The following is a 16,236-nucleotide window of genomic DNA, read 5'->3' on the forward strand; positions in this document are numbered from 1 at the left end:
AATTCTGGGTTTTTGTGTTTGGTGAATGTTAAGTAGGTGTGTATTAACAGAGCATATCTGAGGCATTTGGTCCATATGTGTAACATAACTGAAAAAGGGCCTTGTGGTTATCCATAGTGTTGTGGCCATTTCCTCCCAGAGTAGGCCGGGGGTTTTGAGAGACTGTAGCATACCAGTGCTGACCACAGATGCCTTCCCTTAATGTGAATCTGCTCTGTCCTGCAGTAGCCTCCTGCTATTGTTATACAATCTGCCTCTGCTGGGGTCCCCCACAGGATGCCAAACCCTTTTGTGCATAGGGTCTGGGTTAGAAATGTGGGGCAAGTTCCATGCAATCTGGGGATGTCCATGGAAGCATTTGAAAAGGGGGTCAGCAGTGTGGGGTCTTCCACTGGGCCAGTGGGCTGCAAGGATACCATCTCAGTCCTAACAAGTGAATAACTGTCCAATCACATACATATCAAAGTAGTCTATTGTGCTGGTGGTGGTGGGGGGATATGTATATCCGGGCCCGGGTAACTTGTGTCCAATCACACTAGTGGAGGGCCCCCCCCACATACAGTCCCTTTGGGGATGAACCCCAGAGTGAGGTTGCATTGACCTGTCAGTGGGGCTGACCGATGGGGCATGCTACTATGTTGTGTGGAATGTGGCAGGTATTGTTGCACAGGTGTTGGCTGAGCACTGATATCTGCCATGTAGTGTATCCACCACGAGACAAAATGCAACATATGGGAGTAGTAGTATATCACTAAAATGAGTATCATGTATAGTATGGGGCCATATATTGCTGACATAGTCTGCTGATATCCTGTTTGTGTTCTCTTCCAGGAGATGGCGATCAGAACCCCGCCTACTCTGCAGCAAGATGAGGAGAAAACCCCAGGGGGGCGGTTTTGACATACTGTTTTCCGCACCAGCCAGAATCAGCAGGAGAGGCTGCACTGTGGCAAGCCTTGTCCAGGGTAAATGACATTGGCATGCATAATAGGACATATGAACGGGTTTGACATCACTGCAGTGATTTAATCAGAAATGTCCATCAGCGGCCGGATATCCACAGGCAACAGGTTGCCACAGGAGGTGGGGGACACATCCCCCTCACCAGACTGGGGGCTACCCTAAGTGTTGTGGCTCCAGCCCCAGAACAGCAACAGCAATACACCTGCATCATGATGGAGGCTGGATCCAAAAGCAGCATGACATGGAGCATGCAGGTAATATGCCATATGTCCCTTTGACTGTTCTGTACACTGTTAGTTTATGCATTTTAAGGTGTGTCCGTGGTATGTAGCTGTCATAAGTATGTAATTGTGCAGTGTGATATTGGCAATATCAGCAGCTGACGGGGAAAGGCAACTGGTGTACTACTGCACTGTATCATATGCAGTATCAATGGCACAGTTTTGCCCACTGACATTAATTTTCATTTCTGCAGGTCCTCCAGGGTTACAGCAAGGCAGGCCATCCATGCTGGTGAGTGTGTTTAACAATACCTATAATAGTCCTGATAGTGCTTAAAATAGTGTAACTCAGTAGGTGTGTGTATACTTTTCATTTTGCATTTTGCAGGGTGCCTGTGCCCATGTGCATTTTGCATGTGGCAGGGTGCCTGTGTCCCTGTGCATGTGTGCATTTTGCCCTTTTGTCCATGTGTGCATTTTGGGATGTGTGCATGTCGCATGTGTGCATGTGTGCATGTGCATGTGTGCATGTGCATGTGTGGTGTGCATGTGTGTGCAGTGACCACGGGGATGTGTGTGTGTATGTGTCCATTTTGCATGTGTCCACTGCATTTTGCATGTGTCAAGGGGGGCATTTTTGTGTGCATTTTGCCTGTGTGCATGTGCCCCTGTTGCATGTGTGGCCCCTTTTGGGATTTTTGTGCCCTTTTGTCATGTGCCCTGTGTGCATTTTGCATAAGTGCATCACTGGTAACAATGTGTGGACACTGTAAACTGTGTTTCCTGTCTTCCTCCCACAGGTTCTGGTGCTGCTCTGGTGTCCTGCAGAAACCTGAATCTGGTGCCACAGGTACTGGTAATGATGATATCTGTGTAATGGCAGGAAGGTGTGTCAGGGTCCGCCATTGGTCAGCCAATTGACAGTACACAGCTGTCAACCCCCTGCCAGTACATCCTTTGTCACCATTGTCCCTAGGTGATGGACAGGATACAGTGGGCATTGACCAGGGTAATGTGGTATCTGTGGCACATGCTTCCCCCACAGCAGCCATGGGCAGGGTCCCATGGTACCCAAACAGTTGCCCATGGGTTCTCGTAGCATCCGTGGGGGTACTGCCTCTGGCAGACGCCCAAAGAGGTCTGTCAACCTCAGCTATGTTTCGGGCTGTCGCAGGCACAGCCGGGATGAAAGGTACACCAGACAGGGTCTGAGGGAGCTGAGAGCATGTCACACAGCCATGACTGACAGTACTTTACATCGCGATGCTATCCGTAATTTCACCGATGTCATAGACAGACATTGTGGGGGCATATTACAGCAGTTCCACAACCAAATTTCCCTGAGCCAGGGCAATGGTGGGTGGTTGCATCCGGATGCCAGCAACAGCAGCAGCTGGCAGTCAACAGGCCGGCCATGCCCCATAGTGCCAGCAGCAGCCCCAGCAATGCTGGGGCTGCTGTCATTGAACGCCCCAGGAACCACTGCCCGGGGTCTGGACAGTCCCAACAGGGACCTGTGTCCAGTCAACACACTCCCCTTTTGATGACAGTACCAGTCTGGCTTAGTAGGATAGGTCCATAGCACCTGCCAGGCACGGGTACGGGTCCATCCCCACGACACGTTTGTATGCCCGCCAGGTGCATTTGGCGTCCAAAACCCCCTTTTAATGGCAGCCATGGGTGGAACTGTTGCGCAACACACATGAAATTTTAACCCCGGGGGCCCAAAACATGCCCCAAGCCCAACAGGCCCCACCCTGTCTGCTGTCAAACCCAAACCACATGAAATTGGTGGACAGTAAACCCAGGATCCTAACACACCCGTCTATGAGACACTGTGCCATCCTGAAACCTCCAAACACAGCGGAACGGGAAACACTTTGGGATGCACGGGTGCACAAAATGTATTAGTAGTACTTTTGGAACATACATTGCGAATGACTGGGATATCCCAGCATGCCTGATGCGTAACCATAACCTGAATTGTTATCTGCACCCTAGTACCAAAATTAACACTGCAAAAAATTGCACCCGGGGGTAAATGTAACAGTAAACAGGGTAGCACAGGGGCTACAAGAGTGATATGAAGGGTGGACAGTACAGTAATGGGGGAAATTCCCAAAAGCTATGAAAGTAGTTTAATGTTGAATTGTCGACCAATGAAATCCAAATCACAATTAACTAGACAAATACATTTACCAGGGACTCGCGTGTATTCCTGGGACATTTTGATAGTGCCACAATTTGCATTGTTTTACTGTTAGTGTTCCCCTTCTTTTTGAAAATAATACTTCCAGCCCTGCTTTGTAGCTTTTTTGCACATGTTGCTTTCCTGAACATGTTAAACCTGCAATGCAGAGTTACAGTGCTTCTGTGGACTTGGGCATCTGCATAGGTAAGATGTCAAGTTTAACATGACAGAACACCTGCCTCCTGTTCGCATGTAGCTCCGGGACACATTGAAATGTCTTACCTGGCATTTACCCACGGTGCAGTCATTTTGCCAGTGCTATGAAACAGTAGCGGTACACCCACACATACACACCTTCAGTATGTTGTTCCCCATTGGCCCTATGTGTTGGTACTTACCATGGCAATCACACTACTAGGGTAGCATGTGCAAAGGTAACCTGAAATCACCTCTATGGCCCAGTTGTGGTTTATGTGAGTCATGTGGCAATGTCACAGCTGCCACATGTATGCAGTCAGCCATCACCCTGGCCAGGAACGCATCACATATGTGGGATGCCACCACATAGCCAATCTGGGGACTGAGTTTTAAACCCAGTATGCCATACCCTGTCAGGTGGCATGTCATATTACAGTGACTACAATACAGTCAGACATTGACATGCACTGAAAATGCTGAACACACTGGGCATAGGGGACTCAGAATAGCATCCTGCCTGAGCATCACACACCTCCGGCTGGCACACAGGCATATGTTCCTTTGGGAACAGAGCACATGCCACACATGGCACACACATCCCATGTGCCACACACTCACACCCTTTAAACACAACACACCTGCTACAGATGTGTCAGGTACCTTTTTTGGTGCTGCACTGGGGTCCCCCAACAGGCTGTATCTGGTGAAGGTCACAGTGATATGCCTCAGGGCACTATGGTCCACCACAGAACAAAATGCATACAGGTCAGTCAGAGACATGGACACATATGACTCACTCATTGACCATGCCACTATGGATGACCTGAGACATCCCCCCTGGACTACATGATAGGGGAAAATAGAATGGATTTTCAGCATGTGGCACGGGCCAGTATGAGCCTGATCTTGGTTGCCAACATACCCTCACCAGGTATGCTACCACTATATGTAGGAAGGGTGTTGTATGTCTACATTCTGCTCAGTCTCCAATGTCATTCATAGGGTATCCACTGGCTGTCAATTTTGCTTACATGCTAAAACCCCAATGATGTGCAAGGGTCACTTGCACGGACACCCATGGGATGTATATTGGCAAGCTTTATACCCAAAAGCCTTTATGCAGGACATGGATTACATAGCCACCCCGGATCCCCAGGTTAGGACACTAACAGTGCTGCTACACAACACCAGCAGTGCACCCCAAAATGCATGCACTGGACACTGTCCTCAGCACTGAACTGCAATGTCTGTGCAGTACCAGATTTATTCATGGCTCCTGAACCCATCACTGACAGGTTATGCCTCATACCATGCCTTGACACATGTAAACACATGGACAGGGGTGGTATCCCAAGGCACCACAGATACACACACCTCCAGGTTGTTGGCACAGCACAAAGCATCAGGGCCTAATCATGTGCAGCTAACAGTGTGTGGACTGCCATCTCGTTCATAGCCTGGCACACACAACCCTCCCATACACAGGAAACCACCTATCCTCCATAACAACACTGGCAATATGACAGTCTCAAGAACCCCAAAGGCTGGACTGCATCCAGCCAAACAGTGCGTGAGCATTACTGTAGCTACAACACACTAGTTGAAGGGGTTTACAGCATGTGGTCACTGAATTGCAGTGGAATGATATGTTACCACTCCCACAACAGGTGGGAACATGGGACCTTACATCGACTACATGTAGACTATATGGCCCAGACCAGATGTGTATCCCCTGCTGTAGGTATTTTACCAAAACACCCACACTGTATAGACACATACCCCCTGCACAGTAAGACACAGTCATATTGTATACATTGCAAATACCATTTATCCACTGAGGCATGTGTCAGACATGGTAACTACTGCAGGTCACAGGTATTTATGTGTATTTTCACACACATACATTTGCAATGCCATTGCTGGTTTGCAATGGCATGCATTGTTATGCACAAAGACCCACACAATAATTTTACACAACCACACATGGCAGTTGTGAGTTACCAAAAAATACCTATCTGTATTTACAATGGTAATAGACCCAGTAGCAGAGCGCCCATTGGCATTACTGGCCAATAGCCCTTTTTGGGTGTGCTGATAGTGGTGACATCCCCCGTGTTTACGGGGGGTAGGCATCTGGTGTATTGTAGTATTTGCCAAAAGGATCTGTTCTCACACACACTCCCCCCCACACACACACACACACCCCTTTTCAGGATCAAACCCCTACCTAACTAAGTCAAAACGGGGAGAGACATTAGCAAAACACACTATTCGGATTACTAGATTGTTCCTCTTCTGGCTGTACTTATAGGGTGCTGACATCATCAGTATTTTTAAAGGGTAATGCATAGTGTGATCTCCTGATTGCCAAAACTAACATGTTTTTTATACAGAAATGCACACACACAAAGACCCCACATGCAAACACTTGCAGGTTTCGAACCCCACCTAACTATGTTTGACACTTGAGAGTGATGCTTACAGGGGGCTATTCTGATTACTAGATGTCTCTTCTCCGCTGTATTATGGGTGCTGACATCATCCCGTTTGAAAGGGAATGTGCATCCTGTAGGGGATCTCCTGATTTCAAAAGACATGTTTTTCATACAGAAACACACACACAAACCCCACATCCAAAAAACACACCCCTTTTCAGGTTTTAAACCCTACCTAACTATGTTATGACACTTGGGGGATGCATTAGCAGAGTGCGCTATTCTAATTACTGGGAGGTTTCCTTTCCTGCTGTACTTATAGGGTGCTGACATCATCCGTGAAAGGGAATGTGCATCCTGTAGTGTTTCACAGTTGCCAAAAAGGGGCATCTTCCTCACAGACTTGCACACACACTAACCCTCCACACACACTGAGCATTTGCAGGATTCAAACCCACCTAACTATGTTATGACACTTGAGACACCATTAGCAGAGGGATTTGCATTTGGGAGGTTTCCCTTCTCCTGCTGTACTTATAGCGTGCTGACATCATCAGTGTTTAGAAAGGGAATGTGCATCCTGTAGTGTTTCTCCTAGTTGCCAAAAGGGATATTTTTTTCATACAGACTTGCACACACACTAACCCCCCACCACACATACTGGACATTTGCAGGATTCAAACCCCTACCTAACTATGTTATGACATTCGAGATGGACGCATTAGCGGAGCGCGCTATTTGCATTACTAGGGGTTTTTTTTTCTCCTGCTGTACTTATAGGGTGCTGACATCATCGGTGTTTAGAAAGGGAATGTGCATCCTGTAGGGTGTTTCCAGTTGCCAAAAGGGACATTTCCCTCACACACAAAAACCCCACTCACACACACTGAGCATTTGCAGGATTAAAACCCCCTACCTAACTATATTATGACACTTAAGGGAGACAAAGCAGAGTGCACTATCTGAATTACTGGGCATCTGTTCTGCACCTGCAGTATTTATAGGGTGCTGACATCTTTATTTCTACAGAGGTATGTACATGTAGTACTACCTGTCAGGTGGGGGATAGCATATATATGCATTTGCAGCCACCTACGCCAGGGTCAGATATGCACATCGCACTGGCAGGTTATGTTCTATACCATGCTTTGTGACCACAGGACCTGTAACACACAACACAACCAGTCCAGAACACCACACCCACATCCAGGACACACACTTAGCTTCCCCTGGGAACAGTGCCGGGATATGCAGGTGTTCACATACACCATTCCAGTTGTTAACATCAGGTACAGGCATATTGTGTGTGAGAACTACTCAGGCCTCTACCACTTTACCCTACAGCCACTACAATTTGTGGGTCCATGTGCTATGGCAGAACCACACACCACAGCCACATGGGGGAATACATATTGCACCTGTCCATCTGCAGCGTGGGTACTCACTGTTCCACACCAGAGGTAGACCACCATTGTTGATATCTGACCATACCCACCTTTCCCTGGACATCCATATCCCATCTCCCCCCCCAGGCAGGGTTGTCACTGCACACGAACTGTCTTTAGCACAAGCAGACTCTACACTTGTGAGGACTGGGGTGGACGACTTCAGAGGACCCATGCTGGGGGACTATACTGGCCACCCAGCATAATCCTTGACAATTGCATTCTATGAGCATGTGTACCGTTCGCATTGATCATGCTATCGCACATATAGCCATCACTGCGCAACAACAAGACAGCTCTCAGGTGTACACCAGCCATATATGAGCTGAACAGACAGAGTGAGCTAATACATTGCAGAGTTGTAGCCCACAGAGGGAGGACATCTGAACATTTCCCGCACGCACTTCATTCACACATAATCATTACTACACAGTGTTGACAGTGGAATTGACCAGAGAATGCAGATAGGGCCCCCCTCAGTCTGTTATTGACGGACACTTACTGTTAGAGATCCTCAGCAACCCTCTTCCAGCACACACCGACAACATGGCTGTCGCTTAGCACATCCAATCCCTGGCCCCTCCAGGGTGCCCCTGCTTGACAGAGGCACAGCTCACTAGGCTCACATGTTGCCTTATGTGACCTACTTTACAGTGGCACAGTAGCCTACTGTACTGGGGATGCAGATGCCAAGCACACTCTGGCTGAGCTGTCATTCCCTAGGGCAAAAAGTTATTGACCTCTACACCCATATGTTCAATTGTGGATGCACAATATTTGTTGTGCTGTTCTACTTTTTGGGGTCTTTATTGCCATAGCATTCCCTGTTCCTATAAACCAACTTGTGTATCTGTGGAAGATGTTTGCATATGAGGGATCCACTATATCACTTATGTCTCTGTAGTCATTTACTGTGTGCACTGGGCAGATTGCTGTGTTGTGGTTGGTTCCGGGAAATGACAACAAATACCAGATATGTGTGGCCAACTGCTAAACGGAGATATGGCCTAAGTGTGTGAGCATGCCCAGTTCAGCCTTTCCATGGCATGTTGTCTGACATATGCCTCATTTATCAAAGTGTGGGGCATGCCCAGTGTGAGCTTTCCATATGTTGCACTCTGAAGTCCACCACATATTTGGGGTGTGTGAACTTCAACAATATCTCACGTTTATGGTTGTGTGTTGGGTGTCATGTTGTGTACTAACTGGCCAACTGCTTCATGTCTGCCACAACAGGGATTATACTGTGTCTGCAGGGATTGCATGGGATACTTTGCAGACAGTTGTCAACATCCCTTTTATAATGACCTAACACTGTAGTATGTATAGTGTACTGGTTCAGTACTTTCACTGTGGTGGACAGTATCCTGGGCTTTAGTCCTATCACTGCTTGACATCTTCATAGTGAGCACAACAGACTGTGTAGGGGCCAGTTGTGCACATATGACCATGTTGCATTATGTTCAGATATGGACTACCTACACCAGGCTTGTCCAACATTGGTAGTGTATTCCACAACATAGGTGGACATTGGCAAACACTAGCAAAGTTCCCCCAGGCCATTTCTGATGCTAGTACAGGGTGTGTTTGTCCTTCGACACACATTGTAACTGGAGTTTGCCATGACATATGTCATGGTTAGTATACTGTGCCTCCGTCTACCTCTGACATAACAGTGATACCCAGGGTTAGCCTACCATCTCCCATCCACTCATCAGGATTCCTCTTGAGGGGTGTCGATAAGTGACTCTCTGGCTGACTTGTACCAGGAGTTTACTGAAGAGTGGGGGTGCCTTCTGTGTTATGGATCATTCCGTACAGCTTGTCCTATGTATGTCAGTGCTGGGGTTCAGGTCTCTCATGTGCATAGCTCACTGCCATTCAGATTGTACAAGGTGCAGCATGTTCATTGATTCCAGGTTGGACATGGCTTCATACATCAGGCACAGCTTGCCTGTAGCTGGGCAGTATGGCAGTGTGTGGAGCTGCAGTTTGTTTACTCAGGCAACACATGGCATCTGTTCATGCTCTTTGCTACTCCTGGTGGGGTACTGTTGTGGACTTTACAGTTGATGGAGGTGTCTGCTGAGGTATATCCCACAGGGGCTATTGTAGTCAATTTGACGCTGATGAAGGATGACTGCAGAGCCACAGTGACCTCCCCTTATCTACATCTGCCAACCTTCATGTTTTGGGGGGGTATATGGTTTTTTTCTGTAACACTACAGCCACATGTTTGTCCAGTGCAGGATATCTATCACCTTGTGTCCCAGGTCTCTCATTACATGTTAGGTAATAAAGGGTTAACACCTGTGTGGTAATTTGTGGGCACTTACTGTATATCCACGGTGGTTGTCTATACACAGTTCTGCAATTAGCTTGCTGACATGGCTATGGCTCCAGTTGTCTGTTTTAGGTGGCCCTTTGTGGGTTGCTTGTGTCAGCTGGGGGGCGGATATGGTGGGCTGTTTGTACCCTCTGCATACATGTTCAGTCACAGTCCTTCCATGTTGGCCTTACCTATGGGACATATATACAGAATGGGGGGGTCCCAGGACCAAGCCTTGTGGGATGCCACTCATATCTGCTTTGTAGTCTGACATGGATGCAGCATGTCTGACCATGTCAGTTCTGTCCTTGGTCTGGTTTGCAACCCCTCTACTGACATAGGGGTATATATTTAAGCTGGTGAACATATCCATACTGAACTGAGGGTATTGTCTAGAAGCATGTGCAAGGTCCAGCTCGTGTGTGGACCACATTGCCCTCATCAATGACCTTAATGACTGTTTCACATGGGTCAAACATGTTTAGGGGCAGAATCTGCAGTTACAAAAGCCACACTGTGTAGGGTCCAGTATCAGTAGGTCCACAAAAGCCCTTTATGTCTGCGGTACATTCTGATCCTTTCCATAGCTGTGCAGACCAAGCTTGTCAGGATCCTGGGGTGGTAGTTTGCAGTATCCATTCAGGCAACACCTTTGTTGTGAAGGACCACTGTTGTTGTACACTGCTCTTTGGGTACATATCCTGTGGTAAGGCTGACATTGGGCAGTAGTGTGATTTGGCATTCCATTATTCTTGGAGTCCATGTTGGCCTCAGCCCAGGACACCATCACATACCTTTGCTGCTGTGTGTTTTGCTTTGCAGATGATGGCTGTTACCTCAGCATCTGCAATGTCAGGGGACCAGCAGTCTGCTGGGATAGATATTTTGCATCATGGGGGGTGGGGGGTTTGCACTGCACATGTCAGGTTATATGTTGGCAATATGTGTTTTTGGTATGTTGTTTGTAATATCTGTGTGATTCGGAGCATATCTGTTGATTCCCAACATGGTTCCTACCATCAGTTAAGTAAGCCTTGTGATTATCCTTAGTGTCCTGTACAATTTGTATCTTCATAGGTTCATGGGTTCATACTAGGCTATCCACCCTAGGGCATTAGTAAGCCAAGCCAGAGTGTGTGTGTCTTTCCACCCCTTGCTATGTTTCTATTATGGCCATTTATGTTTTTTTACTGTGCCTCTGTCTGGTGGGTGAAAAGTGAAGACCCCCAGTAAAATGTACATCATCCATCCACTTGGCAATATTCCTGTTGGGGGGTGTCAGTGAGGGGCTCTGCCTAACATGGATTGGGATCCTGTTTCTGGGTGTGGGGAGCCTCTGGGTTATGTATCTGTCCCTCCAGCACATCCTATTTCATTATGTGTTGAGGCTGACATCTGTCACTCTCACAACTCCAGTTGCTTTGATTTCCTGTGGTGGAGCATGTCCATTACTCCTGTGTTGGACATGGCCTTGTACAACAGACTCTGCCTCTGTGTAGGCAGTCTGTGACTGCATTCAGTTTTTACAGCCAGGCAGCATATGACATATATTTACACCCTTTATCCTCTTGGGGGGGTACCTTTGAGGTCTTCTAACTGCTGCAGGTGTCAGGTAGGTACATCCCATATGAGTCATTGTACTAGATTATGGGTCTGAAAAAACAGTACGGGGTGACCTCTGTTGATGTAGATGTGAATCCTTTCATGAAAATGTCCAATATCGAAAATCTTCCTAGCCACATTGGCATTGTGAGTGTCACATGACAGGTTACTGTCGACTTGTGTCCCTAGGTCCCTGATTACTCCTTGCATACATAATGGTTTACCACCTATGTGGTAATTTGTTTTTACCTTGTCTGGTATTTGGTGGGACATTCATACTGTCCAGTGTCTTCAGGATGTCTGGGTGGGGTTCTTGTGTGGAGTGTGGTCTGTCGATGCTACAGACTGTACAGCAGTTTGACTACATTAGGTGCACATGGGTGGTCCCCCTGTTTTGTGCATTGTCAGTTACCTGGCCATATGGGTGTCTGTGCTATATGGATACTCACCTCCTTTGATGTTTTGGTCCAGGTGTTGGGGCCATAACACATGATATGTGGTATAACCTAGTAGTGCTGGTGTGTTCACTAGGCTTGCAGCAGGCTTCTGTCACTGCACAGACATCAATGTTCTCCAAAATGGGAAGTGCCTCAGGGCATGCATATTGCAGTTTACACATCTGGCATTGGTCAGCATTACCCTTATGTTTCCTACCACTTATGTTTTCTAGGGTGGTGGGTAGTCTTTTGGCCTTGCCTAAAAACGGCTCTATGGAGGTGGCAAAGGCCTTATCCAGTATCCAGACAGGGTAACAGGTGCAAGCCATCCCTGGAACAGCAGCATGGCTTGTCATGCATGACATCTCAAGCAGACAGACATTAGACCCTCTCGGACTGACAGCTGTAACTGCGCCAGCTCCTAAACATGATCATTCTGTGTTTGTACTGTGGCATAATTCTTGGTGGGGGTTGGATGCTGCACACAGCCAGTGTCATACCGGCCTGGGGTACATACTCAGGGTCATCCATGTCTTTTTTCATGTAGACCAGGGAGGTACATCTCAGGTCATTCACACCAGCATGGACATTGGGTGCATCATATTTCTCCTTGCTTTGGGGTGCCCTATTTGTGTTATGTGGCATTTGTGGCAGCCTACAGGCAGCTTATTTACCCTTTCCCTTGTTCAGTATGGTGAGTGGGACAGCAGTGTGTCTGCCTATACAGACACCTATTACAACTGTATCAGGCATGTTGTTTCTCCTTCTGGCCTGTGACTGTTTGGCACACCAGCTTTGTGTACTATGTGTTGCATGTGCTATGTTTGGAGGTTGTGGTTGCTTGTGATCTGCTTTGGAGGCTACTGTTGGTGTGGTTTGTTTGTAATTAGGGCCCCCGGGAATTTTTTCTGTGTTTATGTGTTTGGTTTACAGTTGTGGTAGGTCTATGTGGGACTGGGTTTGTGGTGTTTTGGTTACCTTCTCCTCCTGACTAGTTTTGACAGTACTGAGTTGGAGCTCATCCTCTGGGTTGGTTACATGGTTGCATCTATCACATATATTTGTATTTATTGCTAGGGGTTGTGGTTGTCTGTGTACTTGGGCAGGTGTCACATTGCCTCTGGATTCACAGATTCTACTTGTTGTGGCTGGCCCTTTGTGGATTGTATGTGTGGACATATGTTATTGCCATACTACTGGTCAGTGATTACTTCCCTTTTATGTTTGCTCTATCATGTGTAGCTTCCTCATTCTCTTGCATGGTTTGGTAATGGCTGGGGTCCAGCATGCCAGATGCCTGCGTATGGCATTGTGTTTGTTGTTATTTGTGATTGCATAACCAAGCATTCCTGGCTGTGTTCATGGAATGCCTGTAAAACATGTTCGGGGGGGTGTCCCATATTCTGCACTTGCACAGGGCCTTTTGGATTCCACATCAGTTTGGAGGGGGCAACCTATGCTTTACACATGTTTTCACTGTGGTATTCTGGCCAGGGACTGGGGTCAAAGTGTATATCCAGTGTGATTACTCTATGGTCTGGTCTTACCAGTGAGGGATACACTTCTCATCTTGCCATCCAGTACACATGTTGCTGATTATCACATCCAGTATGCTTACCCCTCTTGTAGGAGTGGTACGTTGTTCCTGGGCATTTTTGTTTATGGATTCTGGGAACTTTTCTCCGACTATGTTGGTGCTAGTATAATGCTCCCTGTGTATGTCTGGGTATTTTCAGTCCCAAAATAATGTGGTTTGGGGACTTGATATATTCATGTATTCCAACATAGGCCAGGTGCAGTTCCTGGTATTAGGACAGTAGTCTGCAGTAGGCTATATACTGGGAGGCGGTTTTAGCCATTGGTATTTGACCATGGCTAATCCATTTCTTCTTGTTGTGGGACCAACATGGGGTGTGGTTATCCTTGACATTTTGCTAGTCACCCTCCTTTGTAGCTTGTTCCATGTTTTGCGGGTGTACAGCACAGTATGAGGTGTGACCTGGTAGTGTTAGGGTGCTGATGTGAGCCTTGACCCAGTTTTCTATTACAGGACTGGTATCTACATTCTCCATACTGTGTGTTTTTCACTGCCCCATCTTGCTGTTTAGACTTCTGGCATTGGGTAGCATTACATCTAGGTTCCTATCCCTTGTGGTACCTATGAAGGTGGGTTTGTGTTTTGAGACTTACCTATTCAGGGCATGCTGTGGGTACTGACAGCCTTTGCCAGTATCCATGGGGGATGGACTGATAGGTGCACGCCACCCCTAGCAGGTGGTGCATCATGTCATGCTCAGCATGTCTTCCCAGGCTGAAACACATTGGATCCCCCTTTGACTAACTGCATTACTTCAGCCAGTTATTGCACTTGATCATCCCATTGTCATTTTTTGTCTTCATGCTTGGTGAGGGTGGATGTTAGTCAGGGTCCCCAGGTGTGCATATAGCACATGGTGTTACATTACTTAACACATGGCATTCATGCCTCAGGTGGTGCTGCAGGGCTGCCTCTGTCGGATGCCCTATTACACTTCCCTGTACATTTTTTGAGCAGGTCATGTCATTTTAGGCATCCATGTTATTATTTGAGTGAGTCAGAGGGGGTATCATTCCCAGGGTTCCTACTGAGCCAGTGTATGTGCTATGCATTGCCTCTTTGCCAAGGCCAAGGTATACTGGGAATGCCTCCTTCTGCCTACTGGGGCAGGCTCAGGTTGTTCCTCCTCTGAGTCACGCTCTGCCTGTGTTGGCCTTGGCAATGGTGGGGGGCTGTTTGGCCCAGCCCTATGCTGGTCCTGCTGCAGCTGTTTTCACAAGATCATATTATGTAGCATAGTACATACCATGACAATTTGGGTACATGTAGTTGGTGTGTACTGCAAGGCTCCACCAGATGTGTCTAGACACTGGAACCATGACTTGAGCAGCCCAAACACACGCTCTATTACATTACGTGTTTGTGCATGTGCCTCATTATGGCGTTCCTGTTCAGGTGTGTGTGCGTTTCTGATGGGTGTCATCAGCCACGGCTCCAGTGCATAACCTGCATCCCCCACTAGGTGTCCATGTGGGATGTCCCCATTGGCAAATGTCTGGTACAGCTGCGTCAAATGCCAGATGTGGGAATCATGGTAACTCCCAGGGCAGCCAGCACACACATTCATTATTATGCCCTGGGCATCACACACGACCTGGCAGTTGATGGAGGGGAAGCCCTTGTGGTTAATGTAGGCCCTACCCTGCTCACCGGCTGGTGCTTTGATGCATATGTGCGTGCAGTCTATTGCACCCACTACCTCAGGGTATTCCGCTATTTGCTGGAAGAGATGCATATTGCTGGCCAATACCTCACGGGCATTGGGGAAATATACATGATCACCGACATGTGCTGACATGGCATCCAGGAACTGGTGCAGTACCCTGGAGGCTGATGCCTGTGATATCCCCATCATATTGCCAGTTGGTCTCTGGAAGGTACCTGTTGCTAGTATTCTTAGGCCAACACATACCTTGGTTTCCACTGGGATGGGTTCCCCTCTGTTGGTTCTGTGTGTGAGGCGTGGCCTGCACAGCTCAACAATTTGCTGCAGGAGCGCTCTGTCCACTCTACCGCTCTACTATCTCCAGCTCATGTAACCCGTGGTAGGTGACCCTGGGCCTGTACACTCTTCTCCGTCTCCTCACTGTGGGTTGTCTGGCACCATCTGCATTGTCACCACCCTCAGCAAGTCGCCTATGTCTCATTATGACAGCTATGGCAGCCCCTAACATTTCTGCTCTGAGTGAAGCTTTTTCAGTTTTCACTTCTATTAGCTTACTCATGTCTTGCAGTGTCTCTTAAGAGAAACATCCTGCACTACTGTTTGCAGAGTTTTAAGTGCTGGGCTGGGCTACTATTCTGCCTGTGTAATTGCCTGCTTCTAATTGTTTTCACCTGCTAGCTTCAGCAGTTATCCCTGCTAGCTTCCTATTAATTCTGTTGCTTCCTTTTTCCTTTCTGTTTCCTCAGGGGGGAGCAAAGTGCATACTAGGAGAAACACGCTCACAGTGGCTTAGACGCCACCATGCTTACACGGTTCAGAATCTACTTATTCGGTTAAAACGCATGCACACCAGCAAACAGTGTTAAACATCTCCCAACATGCGGCCACATGCTGAGTCTGCCTTACACACGCGCACTACTGCTTCATGGCGTGCACTGTGCATGCATAGCAAGAAACTTTGGTGTAAGTAACAGTGTACACCTTCCATTTCTTGACTTTCCTGCTTATCTAGTGGCACACCTCTTTCCATGATTTTCTTTGTGTAAGTAACAGTGTACCACTCTTCCGATTTACACTTGACCTTTCCAGATGACTTATCTAGTGGCACATTCCTCTTTCTACATGATCCCTGTGTCTGTGCATCCTGGTCAA

This window comes from Protopterus annectens, chromosome 8.part0 (assembly GCF_019279795.1).
Source record: "Protopterus annectens isolate FY-2018-M chromosome 8.part0, PAN1.0, whole genome shotgun sequence".
Lineage (NCBI taxonomy): Eukaryota > Metazoa > Chordata > Ceratodontiformes > Protopteridae > Protopterus > Protopterus annectens.